Raw genomic sequence first — 11783 nt, 5'->3', positions numbered from 1 at the left:
CCTGAGCAGAAGGAAGGAGGAGCCGGATGTGAGCTTCCTCGCCTTCATTCTAGTGTGGCTGGCGAGTGAGAAAAACCCCTTGTCGAGCTACAATGTTATCTACTGTGTCAGCCGCTAACGGTAAGCCTCTTTGCCGTGTGAATGCCTATCAACTCCCAGGAGTCTTCCTGGTGGTGGAGGTGGGAGGCAAAGAATACCTAAAATGTCTGTGTCTGCAGTACAGATTGCCTGGACCTGAGCCCAGCACCCATGCGAGGTGTCCACAGTGTGGGAGCTTCTACCTATGGACGGTAGATCCCTTTTCCACTATCCTGGCTCATGCGGAGCTCCCAAAAGTGACGCTGAGGGAAGTGGAAATCCTTATCCACACCTTCCCCAAAGCAATTCATCTGTGATAAGCCCTCCTTGGAGAATCCACCACACATTCAAAGTGAATTTCAAGTATATATATATATATATATAAAAATAAACGAGACATCCTTTTTTGAAGGACTGATTAAAATAAACCATAATACGAATCATGTTTTTAAAGAAGATTTTTTTTTATTTAATCTGGATAATCATTGAAAAATGACAAATACTGTAATCATGAATAATACAAATGTACAATCTTGTCTTTTTCTTCTTCGTATTGGCGGCATTGTCATTGAGAGAGGGGGTGTGTGTAAATTATGACTGTTACTACAATATACACAGTTCACTAATTTTACACATGATCCCACCTCCCCCCTTCCTTTTTTAGTGCAGCAGCTCTGAAAAGAAAAGAAAAAATGAGTGCAGTAAAGTGCATTTAAGGCATTGCATATATCACTATATTGGACTATACAGTAACTAATGTCAAACTATAGCAAGTACTAGGAAAAAGGGTTCCTAAATTCCGTGCTTAGCTGTGGGGTGCCTCTATATGAGTGTATTGTAATCTGATATATAACCACAGAAAAAAGGAAACACCACACTTTTAACATATATAATCCGTGTCTCAATATTTGTCTCCTAACATGTGGGGAACCTGTGTAGCTAGGTGAAGGTCAGTAATACATCTCTGACCTCCCAGTAACACAGTATGACACGTCCCCCTGGAGAAAGACACTAATAATTTATGACACCCAGTTCGTAGTGAACGGACTGGGGTACTCACGATTGAGAGTTCTGTAAGGCGATTCCTGAAGTGTGCGCCACGTAAATAGTAATGCAGCAGACAATTCCTCAAGGGAAAAACGGAGCACAGCAGTGAAGGAAGGGGGCTAGACACAGATGAATAAAAGTCATTTAATCCATAGTAGACATCATGGCATGGGATAAGTAAAAACTCTTACGCGTTTCGGGCCGTCGCCCTTTTTCAAAGAGAATATTTTACAGACTGCGTCTGCAGCAGCTGATATAGGAGTTCCCCCGCCCCCAGCTGATCAATGACGTGTACAACTCATGGCGCGAAATCGTCAGAGTACAATCCGATTGGCTCAAGCCCTGAACCAATGGGATGAATGAACTGGTAACTACACGCTCGAGTCGGGGGCGTCATACATCAGATGCGCAGCAAGTGTATGCTGTAACAAAACAGCACACACGAGAAGAAATAATTAAATATTAAAAACAAACATATAAACACAATAAAAACAATCTTATAAGCTGATCTGGTACGGAAGAGGATATCAATGAATCATAGTACATATAAATATAAATAAAGTTATAACCAAAGATACACGTTTGTACAGAAGACGGGGGAAATTATAAAATGTACATTCCCATAGCCTATATGGCAAAGTTATTTTCAATTAAACTAAATATGTACATCAATGGCAATATGTCTATAGTACTTTATCTTAGGGTATGATAGACAAGGGGGGGGGGGAGGGAAAGGGGAAATGGGGGAAAAAGGAGGAAAAGGAAGAGTTGGAGGGGAAAAAGGAAAATTAACAGATAAATTGGAATATAGAAAAAGGTAGAAATAAAGATAAATGTAAAGACCCCATCACAGTCATAAGATAATATAAATAGTCATAAAACAATTATCATGCTTATGTAATGTAAATCTAGTTATATTCTACCTTTGTAACATTCCATTTCATTTCATATTCATTTAAGGAAATGCTTTAATTCCCAGTCGATATTCATACCCTTGGGCATCAAAGTCCCAGGGGTATAAATCCAATGCATTTCATGACAATTAAGAAGAGATTCTCTATCTCCTCCTCTCGGATGGTTTGCTATGTGTTCAATGGCACTAAATGTAAGTCGGTCTATTGAACCCATTGAACAGTGGTAAAAATGTCTAGCGACTGGAAATTTATCATCCTTGTTCTTAATGGTTCTGATATGCTCACTAATTCTTATTTTCAAAGGTCTAATGGTTCTTCCAATATAACTGCAACCACATGCACACCTTAAAATTTACACAACATATTTTGTATTACAGGTCAAAAAGGAATTAATCCTACATTTTTGGCCAGTGTGTACACTTTTTATTGATTTAATAGGTAGAGCATGTTTGCAAAATTTACAGGATCCACATTTATAGAACCCATTAGGAACTCTAGTTATAGTAGTATTTTTGGTTCTATACATACTCGGCGAGAGATAAGTGCCTAGTGTCTTGGATTTATACCCTTTGGACTTTGATACCCAAGGGTATGAATATCGACTGGGAATTAAAGCATTTCCTTAAATGAATATGAAATTAAATGGAATGTTACAAAGGTAGAATATTACTAGATTTACATTACATAAGCATGATAATTGTTTTATGACTATTTATATTATCTTATGACTGTGATGGGGTCTTTACATTTATCTTTATTTCTACCTTTTTCTATATTCCAATTTCTCTGTTAATTTTCCTTTTTCCCCTTCAACTCTTCCTTTTCCTCCTTTTCCCCCCCTTTCCCTCTCTCCCACCCCCCCTGTCTTTCCTTTCCTCCTCCCCTCCCTCCCCCTCCCCCTCCCCCCTCCCCCCTCCCATTACCCTCCCTGTCTTTCTTCCCATATGAGTTCCCCAATTTTATCTAATATTTATCAGTGGATGATATATCTCTGTATTTTTTCATGTATCTATTTGTCTATTTGTCTTACGAAACGCGTAAGAGTTTTTACTTATCCCATGCCATGATGTCTACCATGGATTAAAGGATTTTTATTCATCGGTGTCTAACCCCCTTCCTTCACTGCTGTGCTCTGTTTTTCCCTTGAGGAATCGTCTGCTACTGTCAAACTATATACTGTACAGTATATATTGTAACTCTATACAACATTAGAACTACTTTATAACTATTGAAACAATAGTTAACAAGTTGAAACAATTTAAAACAATCTTTATTTTTTTGGAGTAAAAACATTTACTACTGTAGGTTAGACACATCCTGTACAGGATTTAATACTGTACAGTAGAAAGTGGAGAGAAAGGGCTGACATAAAAAGGTTAAAATGGTTATTTTGAGTGCCATACTTACCTGTATCATACTTGCTATACCTGTACTTACCATACTACAGTACCTTACTACCTTCCTGTTGCCTGACCATTACGTTGTAAAAGAATGGGCAACATGGTCGCAATATGATCTATATATTTATTACATCTCTCTACGGTGAGTATGTTGTTCCAAAAACTCCGTATGCCTTTTGCCAATTCATCCTTTTTTGACAGTTTCACCACTTATTTGATATGATCCTTGAGCTGATGCCATACCAATTCGATGGTATTCAAATCTGGCGATCTGGAATTGGAGGGGGGAAAGAAGGTGAATTAGTTAAAAAGATATACTGTAAACAGTGTAAAACAATGAGAAACCGTTACCTTACTTACTGCAGTGGCGTCTTAACCCAGTTGATACCGCTGGCAAGAATATGCATAGTAGACGTGGTGTGTTTTGGGTCATTGTCCTGGAAGAAACGGTGACCAGCTGGGAATTCACTATCTAATGTATTCGACAATCTTGGGCACTATTTGCTCTTGGAAAATACTTTATTCATGATTCCTGTAACAAGAAAAGAAAAGTGCTCCAAATACTGTACACTTATACAGTGCTTAAGGCCACAGAATGTGACTTTCTGCATTATTTTACTGTCAAAGATGATGATGCATCCTGGTCCACGTCTAGAGATCACACCGCACACATGCAGCTTCACTGGGTGCTTGGGACGCGGCTTCAGAGATATGTGTTCTTTTATGTGGAATGCAAAAGTGGCAAATCTTTCAAGCGATACCGTTGACTCGTCAGTAAAGATGACATCCTGAAAAGTCTCGCCACTTTCGATCCATGCCCGTGCCTGGTCCACTCTTTTGATCTTGTTGGCTTCCCTTATCATAGGATATGCTCTGTAATGACAAGGAATAATTTTAGAGGTACTGTACAGTTAAACCACACTTTTGCCTACTGTACTGTCCAGTATTAACCTTACACGTCCATATTTCCATCCCAATCTGCGTCTCATCTGCCTGATGCTGGTCTCAGATGCGGTTATACTGTATTGTGAATTTTCTCAATAGCGTTCTTGACCCTTGTGGCACACCATTCATCATTCTCTTAACTTATTTGGTCAACCAGAGGCGGTGTCGCCCTACAGTGTAAAGGAAAACAAAACAATTTGTTACAGTAGGCCACAACATTTCTCTAAAATAAACAGTTTATTAAACTGATATTATTATAATTCCCTGTACTGTATTCTTTGTGAAGCGCTGAGTACACTTTTGGCACTATATAAATATAACATTATAATAAAAAATGTCAAAGGGACACAGTGTATAAAACGTGTGTGTGTCATATACAGAATATATATATATATATATATATATATATATATATATATATATATATATATATATATATATATATATATATATATATATATATATATAAACCATAATACTGAGTTAAGTTATGGTGAGTAAAAAAAGTGACAAAAACCCTCCACTGGAAAGCAAATATGCAAATATAGCTGTATGCTCATCTGTTGCAGACCTGCCTAAGACATGCAGATGAGCATACAGCTATATTTGCATATATATATATATATATATATATATATATATATATATATATATATATATATATATAAGCACTGCGCTTGGGTATGGTGTGACAGCAATAGTATAATAATAAATGATCAGATAATGTATAAATATATATATAAAACCTAAATGACAATAATAATATTTAACTGTGCAATCAATACGTTCACCAAATGCATATATAGTTACAAAAAGATGTGCTGTGGACCCAATAACAAACTTTTGTCACAAATCCTTTGAAGTCCAAATGAAGTCCAAAAAATGCAAGAAACAGAAAAGCACTGACAGGAAAAAGGCTGCTTCTTTAAAGGGCACAACGACCTCCCTCTCCACCTGCATAGAAAATAGAAGAAAAAAGCGCCCAATCCTTGTGCATTACTGTGCAAAAAATGGTTTCATTCCCAATAAAAGGCTCATAAAATGAACTCACAAACATAAAGGATAAAAAAGCATTGTATGAGTAATACTCATGCTCCAAAGGATCTGTAAGCGCTGCTGCTCTGCTACTCTGCTCCGTGACACCACCACATCCAGTACAGCCCTCGTGTATCTCTGCCAGCAGGAACTCACGTCATCAGGCTCCTCACAGTATTCATTCCCTGGGAACACACCTCAATATAGTTTAGTTTCACACCGGGGACAATGTTTGCGGCGGAACGAACAGATGACGTCACGCCGTGCACGGAGATGGCAAGCAGGAGAATGTCAGGCAGAACGCATAAATCAACGCTGCAGGAATCCACAGCACACCTGGCCCTACGCGTTTCAACAGCTAAACTGTTTTCATCAGGGGATGAACTATGGGTGTGCTAGACACATATATATACACCCACACATCCAATTAGCTATGCAAAGATAGATTAAAAAATCAGGTGTAAACAATTAGCATAATGAGAATGAATCTGATACCCCCACATAAGAAAAACATATGCAGCTATAGATTTAAACCATAACAATCTTAATCTTACACAGAATAAACTTGTAAATAATGTATAATACATAAAATTACTACGCTTGCAATTGTCAAAATATTTCTGAGGTAAACAGATTATAAAATATCTATATATAATAAATATCTGAAATCAACTGAGTGAACAGCTAATTATTGATAACATTACAATGGTTTTTTTCACTTTTCACTCAGTTGATTTCAGATCTGTTCGTTCCGCCGCAAACATTGTCCCCGGTGGGAACCTAAACTATCTGGAGGTGTGTTCCCGGGGAAAGAATACTGTGAGGAGCCTGATGACGTGAGTTCCTGCTGGCAGAGATACACGAGGGCTGTACTGGATGCGGTGGTGTCACGGAGCAGAATAGCAGAGCAGCAGCGCTTACAGATCCTTTGGAGCATGAGTATTACTCATACAATGCTTTTTTATGCTTTATGTTTGTGAGTTCATTTTACGAGCCTTTTATTGGGAATGAAACCATTTTTTGCACAGTAATGCACAAGGATTGGGCGCTTTTTTCTTCTATTTTATATATACTGTATATATATAAAATATATATACATATATATATGTATACCACAATTATTAAGGTTATTGTGGGTAAAAAAAGTGACAAAAACCCTCCACAGTAAAGCATAAAGCAACTGTAAATATTAAACAGTATATATATACACACACACACACACACACACACACACACACACACACACACACACACACACACACACACACACACACACACACACACACACTGTATATATATATATATATATATATTTTTTTTTTTAAATATATATATATATATATATATATATATATATGACACATGACACACCTGTATATATGACATATGACACACACACCTTTTATACACTGTGTCCCTATTTGACATTTTTTATTATAATGTTATATTTATATAGTGCCCAAAGTGTACTCAGCGCTTCACAAAGAATACAGTACAGGGAATTATAATAATAGCAGTTTAATAGGGACATCAAAAAGGATGTGAAATAGGGACATTAATAGGGATGTCAAATAGGGACACAGTGTATAAAAGGTGTGTGTGTCATATACAGTATATATATATATATATATTGTATATGACACACACCTTTTATACACTGTGTCCCTATTTGACATTTTTTATTACAATGTTATATTTATATAGTGCCAAAAGTGTACTGTGTATACTGTAGTGTATGGAGGATATATGGCGCTATACAGTATACTGTAAATATAATATTGCGTGGGGTAATTGGGGTAATTGACTTGATGGAGGGATAGGAGAGTGAGGGTGAGTGAGTAATAATGAAGTGAGTGATAATTAAGTGGGAGGTGCAAGTCACTTTGAAATACTGTACAATGGGTGTGATGGGTGTGTGTTTAAGATATTTACTGTACACAGTCGAAATTAAATCTTGATCAAATCTGAAAAACATGCAAATAAGACATTATTATTCATACGTAGAGGACAATAATTGCTAGGAAAAAGGTACTGTTAAAAACACTAATGCAAGCCTGCACAACTCCAGTCCTCGAGGACCGCAAACAGGCCAGGTTTTTAGGATATCCCTACTTCATCACAGCTGTGCCGATTTAGAGATATCCTGAAAACTTGACCTGTTTGCGGCCCTCGAGGACTGGAGTTGTGCAGGCATGCACTAATGCATTTCATCAGTAAAAGTACAGTAAAGAAAACAAAAATACTTACTTGGTAGTGACTGTGGGGTTACGCTTGGCACTTCTGGCCTTACCATGAGCATGATAGCTGATAGTGCTGCTAAAACGAGGCCCGAAGTATTTAACCAGCGTTATATCTGTGAAATTCGGTGTCCTCTCTTGTACATATCCTGTATTCTCAAGCTGAGATCCTTTGAAATCGTTTTCTTCGGCATCGCTGCGTTTAGAAAAAAATACAAGCACAAGAATGTATATTCGATGTGTACTCTGTGTATTCAATGTGCATTGAATCAACAAAATTTATGTTTTATTTATACTTTAATGGGTCTCAACATCACTTGACAGGTTTAGTACACAGTATGCCCACTTTTAACACCTGCACCTTGTGTCCATGCCCGCGGAAAAAAAAATTAAAATAGGGACACAGTGCATAAAAGGTGACACAAATTGCATAGCCTACCTAACGCTGATCTCTATCTGAACTTGCCCTTGTCCAGATACTGCATTGTGCATTATTCCATCTGCTTCCATGGATCACCCCCGATTCTACGGACGCAGGAACCTGCTTGTTTCTGCCGTGCCGACCACGACAAAGCAAAAGGAGGTATCTGTTTCCAAGCCAAAGACAAAGGAGAATAAAGAAAACGTTCTTAAGACTCCAAAGGCTAACAAGCCTGGGCCTTTTTATGTCAAGTAGAAATTCGCTGGCGTGCACACAAAGCAAAACAAATGGGAGCCACCCATCCAAGACGCTGCTCTCCTGGGAACCCCCAGCTCACTTGTTCCAGCACCCATCCATGATGCTGCTCTACAGGGAACCCCCAGTCACCTGCTCCCTCACCCATTTACGAAGCTGCTCTACAGGGAACCCCCAGTCACCTGCTCCCTCACCCATTTACGAAGCTGCTCTCCTGGGAACCCCCAGGTCACCTATTCCTGCACCCATCCACAAAGCTGCTCTCCTGGGAACCCCCAGGTCACCTGCTCCTGCACCCATCCACGCAGATGTAACAGCACTCCTCGCACAAGTTCCAGCTAGTTCGCCCGCATGCTGAATGGTTTGTTGTGTCGAAATCCCTGACAACTCTACGGTGCAAAAGATTGATCTTCTTTTGGAGACCATGTTGAACATGGATAGGCGAATGGAGAAGATGGAGAGGAACATCACGGGGATCTATTCTTGCTTGGAGTCCCTGACCCTGTACCTGTATGTACGACGCAGGAGCAGGATTTGTCCCCCCCAACGCTCACCTCCTCCGTCTGCAGAATACGTGTACCTGTGTGCCCTTGAAGAGGATGAGATGACAAACCCGATAAGGCCACAACAAGAGATGACAACCCCGATAAGGCCACGACAAGAGATGACAACCCCGATAAGGCCAAGACAGGAGGAAAGCATACTCCCAGAGCACCTACCCTCGCCCGCTGCCAGAAGCACACCTGCTCCCAGAAGCATACCCGCTCCCATTGTAACGCTGCCAGAGATCATCTTGAGCGACCTGTCCCTGCATGTCCGGGACAAATACAAGATCGGAAGTGGTGGTGTTGCCCAGAAATATGCCCTGTCCATCTTTAAACACCACATCAGTTTTAAGATGTACAGCAGGTGGACCAACAACGTAAATTATGAAGGGAATAAAATCAAGAAGGCTCTGCCTGAATATTTAAGAAAAACTATTTTGGAGGAAGTGCAGCGTTATTTTGTTGTTAGCGATCATGTTATGAGAACCGTGAGAGACACCATCAATGGCCTTTTGAGGCATACAGTATACGGGCTCATCCCTGGAAGGCCAACCCGTTTGGGAACATCTTTGCTGTTTGATTGCACTGTGCTGTAGTTCAAAAGTTATCGAAAAATGTTTTTACTCAAAAACAAAAAGTTGATTATTTTAAATTGTTTCATTGTTTCATGTTTTTAATGCTTGGTATGCATGCATAATCATTTATTTCTATTTCTGTTTTGTATGTGCATGTCTGGAGTTGGGCGAAGATAAAGTGCAGGAACCCCCCCCCCACCCTCCCCCCAAGACATTGGGCTCCAATATAGTGATATACGCAATGCCTTACAGTAAATGCCCTTAATGCACTATTTTTTTCTTTTCTTTTCAGAGCTGGCTGCTGCACTAAAAAAAGAAAGGGGGAGGGGGGTCATGTGTGAAAGTTTGGTACTGTGTGTACAGTATATTGTAGCAGTCTTTCATTTACACAAACCCCCCCTCTCTCAATGACAAAAGAACTAAGAACTACAGAATGCAATTGAGCCATTACGAAGAATATCGTATCTCTAATTGAGAAGGAGTGGCTCAGTGAGTAAAGATACTGACTGACACTGAGTTTGAAGCAGGGGAACCTGGTTCAATTCCCAGTGTCGGCTCCTTGTAACCTCATGCAAGTCCCTTTATCTCCCTGTGCCTCAGGCACCAAAAACATAGATTGTAAGCTCCACGGGGCAGGGCCTGTGGCTGCAAAATGTCTCTGTAAAGTGCTACGTATAACTAGCAGCGCTATACAAGAACAAACTATTATTATTATTAAGTGCATCCCTTTATACATAGCCCTCAATGTGTGTGAGTATAATACTGCTGATCTGTGAAGAGTAGATACATTTAAGGTGGCTACTATGGTAAAAAATAAAAACAGGATAAGAAACAATATCCGAAATGAAAGAATAAATATTAATAATGTTATTCATGGTGTTTGTTATTTTTCATATTAAACATTATTCCTTTTCAACCTTCCCTTTAGTGCCTAGTAATGATAATCATTAGACAATGATACCCGCATACTGTACTTGTATGGGTCTGCAAGAAATAGGCATGACATAGCCAAAATATATATATTAACAATAGCAATCGATTCTACTTACAGAGTAGACACAAGGAGACTGAGATTTTTGGTTAATATGGCATTTGTAGCTATTTACCATTTCAATTATTTCCTTCTTTTGTAATTATTTGAAACACCCACAATCACCTATACCAATTATGTATGTTATTACCTTAAATGATTAATTGCCTCTCACAAAGTTCAGAAAAAGAAGATGAAAAGTAGAAAAAAAAACACATAGCCAGATATGGTCCATTATTTTTCTTCTTTTGCCTACCTATATTCTTCACCCTTCTCTAATTTGCTTAAGCAATACCAGCTGTTTTCCTGTAGGTATAAAAGATGCACAGCTGTATTCAATAATTGGGGTCAGGGGAATAACCAGTGTAGGGTTTGTTTGTTTTAAAACTGAATGCCTGATTAGTTTCCAACATGGAAAAATGTAGGAAATACTCCAGAGGAGTTTTGTTCTGAAAGTCTATAGAGGAAAGGACCCTTTTCTGTTGAAGCCTGTTTTTTATTTTTAAGGAAGGTGTTATGAAAGGAGGCCTGGGGAACTTACCAATAATGGTTTTTGTCCAATCTGTGGTTCCCCTCACCATCACCAAGCGTAGTGCGTCCAGTCACTTGAAAGATTTTGTCTTCTTGTTATATCCTTTTTTATTTACTGCTGTTGTCTGAGTAGCCAGGTCACCTGATGGCTACTATTCTGCCCTTGTGCTGGAAGTAAACCCTGGTACAATCAGGTTGCCAGTAGTTTATATTGGGATTTTCCCCTTTGAGGAGCTGCACTTGAGTGACAGCGAGTGGCAGTGACAGGCCTGGGCATGACCAATCATGAGCCAGACCTGGTGCCCTCCTCCTGGCTGTACTTAAGAGTAGTACCGCCCCAAATCAGGTCACACATTAGAGAGGCTGAGTATTGGGCCTTCTCCAGTCCTCTTCCCTTCGGGGGAGAGTGAGTATGGACCATACCTCTGTCTCTGCTAGGGAGGCAGGGAAGAGCTAGGACGGCTGCGGGTACCCTTGGCCTGTAGTAACGGTCCAGGGACCATCCTTCAGTGGGAGCTGTGAGACTGTATCGGACAGATGTCTGCCGTTGTTCCTGTACCGTAAAGAAGAGTAATAAACCATTCCTGTTTGCATATACCTCTTGCCTGGTGCGTGACCTTACTGTTGGGAGAGGTAATAGTTCTACCGTGGGAGATCACCTTCAGTTCCTGGAGCCTACGGCAGATAGAGGCGCTGCACTGCTGAAGAGATGTGTGGGGTATGGACCCCAGAAGCCTAGTCCTGTGTCCCCACTACCACCTATGGACGAC

Source organism: Ascaphus truei, chromosome 2 (genome assembly GCF_040206685.1).
Source record: "Ascaphus truei isolate aAscTru1 chromosome 2, aAscTru1.hap1, whole genome shotgun sequence".
Lineage (NCBI taxonomy): Eukaryota > Metazoa > Chordata > Amphibia > Anura > Ascaphidae > Ascaphus > Ascaphus truei.
Note: the sequence above shows the minus strand (reverse complement) of the source record.